This window comes from Mauremys reevesii, unplaced genomic scaffold, assembly GCF_016161935.1.
Source record: "Mauremys reevesii isolate NIE-2019 unplaced genomic scaffold, ASM1616193v1 Contig114, whole genome shotgun sequence".
Taxonomy (NCBI): Eukaryota; Metazoa; Chordata; order Testudines; family Geoemydidae; genus Mauremys; species Mauremys reevesii.
This window is the reverse complement of record NW_024100732.1, coordinates 114414-122465: the sequence shown is the minus strand read 5'-3', so window position 1 is coordinate 122465 and position 8052 is coordinate 114414. Positions and strand designations below refer to the sequence as shown.

Genomic DNA, 8052 nt, shown 5'->3' with positions numbered 1-8052 from the left:
AGTGAAAGAAGCTGAAGAATTACTTATACCTGCTAATGGTCTCCTCACCTTGTATACAGAGAAGGCAGCTGATACAGTCAACCACCCACTGACGAGATGTGGCCAGTGAATCACAGCTGTATGGTGCTATTGCTCCAATCAGAGATCCAAACTGATGAAAAGTTTCCTGAGTCTAATTAAAAAAGAATGAAGAATGAACGTTCTCCAGCTGTACTAGACTTCACTTGCCATCTTTATTGTTGATACCAGTCAGCTCTGTGTTTTTGGGGAACCAGGGCACAGTATCTAGCTTGTGTGACTCCTGAAGGACACCCCCAATTCCCATCTCTGTTTGAACCAAAACCGATCAGAGAAAAGGCTTGCAGAGAACAATGAAGGATTTGGGGAGACACACCTAGATGCCTCCTGACAAGGGTGACAAGATTAAGACATCTCCATTTGCATACAGAATGAAGAACAGAGACAACTCTCTAGCCTCAACTGCATGAAAGATGGAATAGGGATTAGCATAAAGAATGAAGAACAGAGAACCGCACTGAACTCTGGGACCAGAAAAGCAGGGACGCATTGAATCATGGGAATCCCTGCTCCAGATGCTAATGAACCTACGCCTGCACACACTCAGCTCAGCAATTATCAGACCAATTCTAGTAATAAATCTTTGACTCATATCCCAAAATACTGAAGCAGCCTAGTTGCCTTGTGAGCTCCCCGGAAGAAAACAACACCCATAGCCAAGAATGATCAGCTCCTATTGACTAGCCTAAAGAAAACCCTTGAGCCATCAGTTTACCCATAAACAAATCTAGTGTTCTCCCTTGAACCATTGTATTTTCTCAACAAAACCCTACCTATGCCCAGGTAAGGGTTCTGATGTATAGGCCCAAACTCTGCATCAGTTCCACTGGGATTCCATCTCCTGACTGATCGTGATGGGGGCTCTGCCTGTCTCCAGCACTCAGGACCCTGAGCGACCACCATCACCTGGGAACCCCGACCAGTTCAAGCCTCATGGAGTGGGTGGGATCCATCTCTCTCTCTCTCTCTGTTTTCTTTCCTACCTCAGGTATTAACCTTTAAAATGTAGCTGTTATGTTTGTTTAGCCCTCCTGGTGTGGTTATCACTATGATTCAATCAATAACTGTTATGGGTCAGCTGGTTGCTTCTCTCTCTCTCTGAATTTTACTCTTTTGTGTTTTTAGCTTCCCCCATTTACTCTGCAGCGACGCTTCTTGTACCTAAGCTAAAGATCCCTGTAGTACCCCAAAATACAGTGGGGTTTGTTCATCAAGTGGGTTACTACCAGTACAATTGTAATGTGAAAGTGTGATAGGAATGTGTTAAACTTGGGGCACATAAGTGGGTGGGGGGAGCAGTGGAAAGTGCTGCTGAACCCAGCCTGTTGAGACCAGGGACACATGAGGGTACCAGCTTGAAAGTGCTGCTCAGCCCAGCCCACTGAATGCAGGGACATATGAGGGGATCAGCTGGGAGTGCTGATTGACTTGCTCTGCTAGTGTGTGTACGCATGTTCGTCTAGTTCTACTTATTAGCCCTGGGGAACCTAGTCCTGCAGGAGAGCTCCATTGGGAGGGGACTTGTAGAAGGAAGGAGTAGAACACACAAGTGACATAAGCAACACAGTAATAGAATTACAGAACCGCCCCACCCCACCCATCCCCCCCAGAAGAGTAACCCAAAATAATTAGCCACCCCCAAGTAATGGGCACATCTGGTAACATTGTGCCTCTGATTCCTGTACTGAACTGGGTAACGCACATTGGAAAATATAATCCCAATTGTACATACAAACGGATGGGGTCTAAATTAGCTGTTATCACTCAAAGAAGAGACCTCAGAGTCATTGTGTACAGTTCTCTGAAAGCATCTGCTCCACATGCAGTCAAAAACGCTAACAACATGTTAGGAACCATTAGGAAGCGGATTGATAATAAGGCAGTAAATATCATTATGCCGCTATAGAAATCTACAGTACCCCCACACCTTGAATACTGCGTGCAGTTTTGCTCATCTCACCTCAAAAAAGATATGTTAGAACTGGAAGAAATACAGAGAAGAGTAACAAAAATGATTGGGCGTATGGGACAACTTCTCATATAAGGAGAGATTAAAAAGACAGGGACTTTTCAGCTAGGAAAAGAGACGACTAAGAGGGACTATGATAGAGATCTATAGACTCATGACTGGTGTAGAGAAAGTCAATAAGGAAGTGTTATTTAGCCCTTCACATATCACAGGAACAAGGGGTCACCCAATGAAATTAATAGGCAGCAGGTTTAAAACAAAAAAAGGAAGCATTTCTTCACACAATGCAGTCAACCTGTGGAACTCATCGCCAGGGAGATGTTGTGAAGGCCAAAAGTATAACTGGGTTCAAAAAAGAATGAGATGAGTTCATGGAGGATAGGTCCATCTCTGGCTATTAGCTAACACGGTCAGGGATGCAACCCTATGATCTGGATGTATCTAAACCTCTGACTGCCAGACGCTGGGGCTGGGACTGTCCAACAGGGGATGGTTCACTTGACAATTGCCTTGTTCTGTTCATTCCCTCTGATGCATCTGGCACCCACCACTGTCAGAAGACAGGATACTGGGTAGATGAACCATTCTTCTGGGGGATCCAGGATAGCCACTCTTATGTTTTATGTTCTTAGCGGATTACATAGAAATTCAGCTTTAGCATCCTGGGAGCATAAGAACCAAGAATGCATTTGTGACACTGGCAGACCAGTCAACCTGTGTATGACCCATAATAACTTAACAAGAGACACTTCTACTGTATCAAGACAGTTCACGTGCATGTGAATTTCAAAGAGACGCATTAGACTAGCAATCATCAACTCATTCAAAAATGAACAATAGATGCTAAGTGTATTTGTCTGTGGTTATCTATACCGGTTAGAAGTTTCACAATGTAAATAAATTAGCTTGTAGATGCTAATTCCCTTTCATGGCTTAATTGCCTTAATTATGTGTGCAAGGTGTTCAGTTAGCCTTAAAATCAAAGATGTAAGACACTTCAGGAAACCAATCATTTCTACATTATCTTCAGCTTAACTATCTGTGTTATAATGGAAGAACGGCTAATTACCTTATGTGAATGAATGTAACTAGTTTACTGTGTATGCACAGGAAATAGAAGATTATCTTCAAAGCAAAGTACAACAGGCCATCTGCATTGGGGGAAGGTCCTTCTGTGACAATTTCTGTGAGGTAGGCTTGTCAGCCTGGTAGAATAGCTATAAAAGAGAAGGCTTGGGCCTGATCCTATCATCTCTAGACCGTTTAAATGTTGAACAGGGACAGTGTAAGCCATAGGACAGAGATCTTCCAAATAATCATTTGGAAGAACCTGGAAAATGCCTGGAAAAACTAACAGACATTACATCTAAGCTGCCTTTGGATTCTGATCTGTTGGGATGATTCCAGAGAGACTTTTACAAACCAGCAGTTTATTCCATCACTGTTGTGATCCTGAACTATGAACATGGAAAGTCACTTGTCTGGATATTGATCTTTTAACCATTTGTAACTCTTCTTTCTTTTAACAATAAATCTTAGATTTAGTTAAGGATTGGCTGACAGTGTGATATTTGGGGAAGCCCTGAGATTCACATTGACCTGGGGATAAGCATCTGGGACTTTATGATCAGTGAACCCCACATATGGTGAATCAGGTTTCCAGTAACCCCTCACTATATTAGACATAGAATATCAGGGTTGGAAAGGACCTCAGGAGGTCATCTAGTCCAACCCCTGGCTCAAAGCAGGACCAATCCCCAGACAGATTTTTACCCCAGTTCCCTAAATGGTACCCTCAAGTATTGAACTCACAACCTGGGGTTTAGCAGACCAGTGCTCAAACCACTGAGCTATCCCTCCCCTCTCTTCCAAGACAGGGATGTTTAGATGGGAGCCAAAGTCTGGAATGCCAAAAGGGGACCGCGTTTGGCATCTTGTTAACTAGGGTGGAAGCTCTTTTGTTGTTGACTTGGTGAATCTAATGATAGAATAAGCCATCAGTTTGGCGGTTGTCTCCCTCTACTTCTTGCAGTCTGCCTGCAGTGTGGTCACTGCATTGTTGTGTAAACCTCTCTCTCACGGAAGCAGAGGGATGTTAGTCACCTTGAGATCCCAACTGCTGTCCTGGAAGAGTTTTTCATGCATTTGCGTTGAGTGTCAGATCTGATGTAAGCAGGGAAGTCAGCTCAAGGAAGAGTAAGGCTATACTCACTGTGCTATGAACTGTCTCTCGATAGGCAGTCAGCAGCTGGGTGCTGGCCTGCAAGGCCCTCTCTCTCTCCCACTCCTTCCCTGAACTGAACCATGTCCTTAGGAGCTGTTGGTAGAGCAGGGGAATGGACAGAGTTAGTACCAGAAAATCCCTCCCAAAAGTTCCTCTTAAACAGGTTTAATTGTCACTAAAATCCCTCCAAAGCATCTGACCTCCATGTAGCAAAGGAATTACATGTCTAATGGAAGAGCCCCTTAGATATACAAGTCCCAGGGACCAGATTCACCTCTGGTGATTGAAGCCAAAGGAGTTACATGAGAGATGAATCTGGGCCCGTGTATGTGATGTCTGCTGTAGACTGTCTGATGGGAGCTGTCTAGCACATTGCATGCTGTTTGATGTCTGCTGCTGTGTTCTATTTCCTGGGCAACTTCTCCCACATTGATTGGCAAAATGACAGAGAGAAGCATTTCTTTTTATTAATTTGAATAAGAGCAGAGAAGTCCCCCCAGCCCAGCTCCTTTTATAACTTCATTTTTATACTGAACGTGCATCAAACTCCCCACCCCTCAGCCCTTCACAATATTCTGTTCATGTCTGAGGAACAGGAAGTTTCCTCTGAATGAGTTTCCATACACAGGGCTTAACTCAATATTCATGAATTCCTCTTAGAAGAAGTGATCAGTTTCAACTGGTTCTCTTGGATTTGGCTACTGCAGTGGTGATTTTCTTGCCGCTCCAAGTAGTGTCAATGACACTGTAAGAACTTGGTCCCAATCCAGCCCTGGCATAAAATGGCATAGCTTCTGTGGATTTCAGTGGGGCACATGCCCGCTTATCCCAGGAAGAATTGGGTGCTTTCTCCCTAAAATTCACTCCATTGTGGAAAATTCCTCCACAACTGAAGCTTGACCCCCTAAATCTCTGACTCTTCCCTGCTGTAACACAAGAAACAATCTCCACCACGGTTCAATGGACTACTCACATCAAACATTTCCTGGAACCAGTCTGCGGTTGGTTCTTCCTCCAGCAAAGTCTCCACTAGCTTGCCAAGGGCTTCCAAGGATCTCACATAGAGTGACTGAAACCAGAAAAGAAGGAGTGAGGCTCAGCACAGATCATTTGTGTGTGTGGGCTGGGAAAGCTAACTATAACCTTGCAGGGGGGCCATGTGGGACTGCCATCACCCAGTGCCTGCTGGGCAGAAATACAGTGGATGGTGCTGGAGGAGAATTGTTGTCACGTACTTGTATATGCTGAGCATCCTTTGCTGTCCCGTCTTCCTCTTTCATCTTCTCCAAGGGAGGAAGGGGAAATAAACTTTTGAAGCACTGACCAAGGAGCTCACGGTTTTCCTCCAGGGTCAGAGATGGTTTGAGCTTGCTGGCAGAAGAAAGATAGAGAGAAAAGTCATGCATTAGACTCAGTACCACCTCCAAGTAAAAGAAATGGGTCCAATGACTAGAGATTGTCCCAATCTAGAACCCCAAGTGCAAACAACCCTTCACTTTGCACCTCTCTTAAGTATTGGCTCCTCTAGAAGTAAAGCTAAAACTTCAAATCTCCTTTTAGAGAAACCCACAAGCTTCCTCCCCCCTGCCAGCTAGCCAGACACCTCCCTCCCCATCTGAACTCTGCTCCATTGTACTGCATGCCCCACAACCTCCAATCTTGTGTCTTTCGAGCACAAACCCCCAAATGGACACATTCAAATCCTTAAGAACTAAAGTCCTGCTGGTGAGCAGCATGTGAGCCACAGGGCCACCCAGAGGATTCAGGGGGTCTGGGGTCTTTGGCGATGGGGAATTGCCGCCGAAGGCCCAGCACTTTGGCGGTGGGTCCCGGGGCGGAAGTTCCCCCCGCGGCCGAATTGCTGCTGAAGACCTGGGCCCCCGTGAGAGTTTTCCAGGGCCCCCGGAGTGAAGGACCCCACTCCAGGGGCCCTGAAAATTGCCCCATTTGCTCCCCCCGGGCGGCCCTGGTGAGCCAAACCCTGCAGGCTTTAGACTGCTCCCAACCTGACACTCATGAATTAACAAATAAGAAGGCATCACAGTGCCAAGAAATATGGCAGAAAATAGCCTACCTCAGATGTCCAATGGCAAGAACTGCCTGGTAGCGAACTGGAGATGCCAGGGAATCCAGTGGTTCCTGTTTAATGAAGTCCTGAAATGCATGAATGGGGACATCAAAAATGGGAAATGGATTTGAAAGGCAGAGAGGCCTTCCTCTCACACCCTGAAACAGGGCTATATGCCAGACCTGGAATAAACAGACACCGTGCCCAGCAGGCTCTCTGCCTCAGAAATGGGTTGTAGGGCCATCTGCAGGCTATACAGAGGACAGAAAGAGAACTCACAAGACACAAGCCATTCCTTCCAGTTACAGCCCACAATATATGTTAGCATCCCTGCCAAGCTCAGAGTAGACCCAGCATTCTGGGTGCCATGCAGGTAGCTCATGAGACTGCAGTAGTACAGTCACAGCCAATGGATAAAATATCATCTCCCCAGAAAACCAGTCTCATTACATTACAACAAACTCTCTTGTACTTCAGTCCTCAAAGCTCCTAATCACTCACCAACATGTAGCCAAGGAGCTCCAGTTTGTATGAGAATTCGAACTCTTGGGAGTCTCTGGTCTCCAAGATGGCACAGCTAATCTCCATGACATTCTGGATGAGGGTTAATTTTAGGTTCATGTCCTACATAATCGAGAAGGAGAAACAAGAGGATGTGGATGAGAAACTGAGAGAAGAACCAGAGTCAGAAGATAAAGATCAGGAATTAAATCTAGCCTCGGGAGAGGAGAGAGGTGTCCCCAGACCCCAGAAGGTAGAGGACCCTGGCTCTGCACCCACCTCAGAAGAAGAGAAAACCCAGGTTCATCAAATAAATCCAGGCCTACTTACACCAGAGCAGCCAGGACTCCTGCTTGATGTAGCAAGGAAACCAAACTCTGTGCAATTTAAACAAGCAACTTGTGTACAGAAAATGCAAGAGCTGAGGGCAGATTATTTAGAATGTACCTTGTTCGCAACAGTGATGCCCAGCACCTGAAAAACGAAATGCAAAACAGCTATTAGCAATGTTGATAGTCCCACATAACACACATCCTCAAAATGTCCTGGCTGGTGAATATGGAGCAGAGAGAAATCACTATTGTTAAATCTTCCAAAAGGCAGGAAAGGTATCCAAAGGGTGTTTTGCAGAGGTCATTATCAGGGCCATCCTCTGTAGTATTTGCATTTGTGAACTACTGGAAGATCTCAGTTTGGTTCAACTGTTTTTGGCAATGCCTAAGTGAGAGTCTCAGTTAGACAAGGCAGAACTGAATGGCAAAGTGATGTGGAGAGGTTGCACTGAGATGAGAGTCAGGACCAGGAGTCAGGCACCTGGGAACAGAAATAATGGAGCACACAGACAAACAAGACGACAGATAAGAGGTAAGGAAGTAGTGAGTCCAAGAAACAGCGTGACAGCAAATCAACTACATACAGGCTAGCACTAGTCTCTCTTGGGTAGCAAAGATAGAGCTAGATACACATCCATATGAGGAGTTAGAGTGTTATTCTGAATAGCCTGAGTGTCACTGCATCTGAATTACTGTGTAGCTGGGGTCTACAGAATTTCAGAAGACTATAGAAAAACCTAGAGAAAATACAAAGAAGAGCAACAAAATGATACAACATGTGACAGCTCACACTCCGTCCATTACAGTTTTAAATTTGAGTTATGTGACACTTATCATAAAAGCTCTTACCTGACCACTGGCTCTGTAATGGAGAAGGATG

The 8052-nt window shown here is 45.2% G+C and overlaps 1 long non-coding RNA gene across 1 annotated transcript; it reads right to left on the bottom strand.

The window, feature by feature from the left end:
* Positions 1-6365: 6365 nt before the first annotated feature.
* Positions 6366-8052, bottom strand: LOC120392769. Its single transcript, XR_005591782.1, has 4 exons — positions 8022-8052; positions 7288-7314; positions 6841-6963; positions 6366-6425 (listed from the first exon to the last, which is right to left on the bottom strand). It is a non-coding gene; the product is annotated as an uncharacterized LOC120392769 (long non-coding RNA).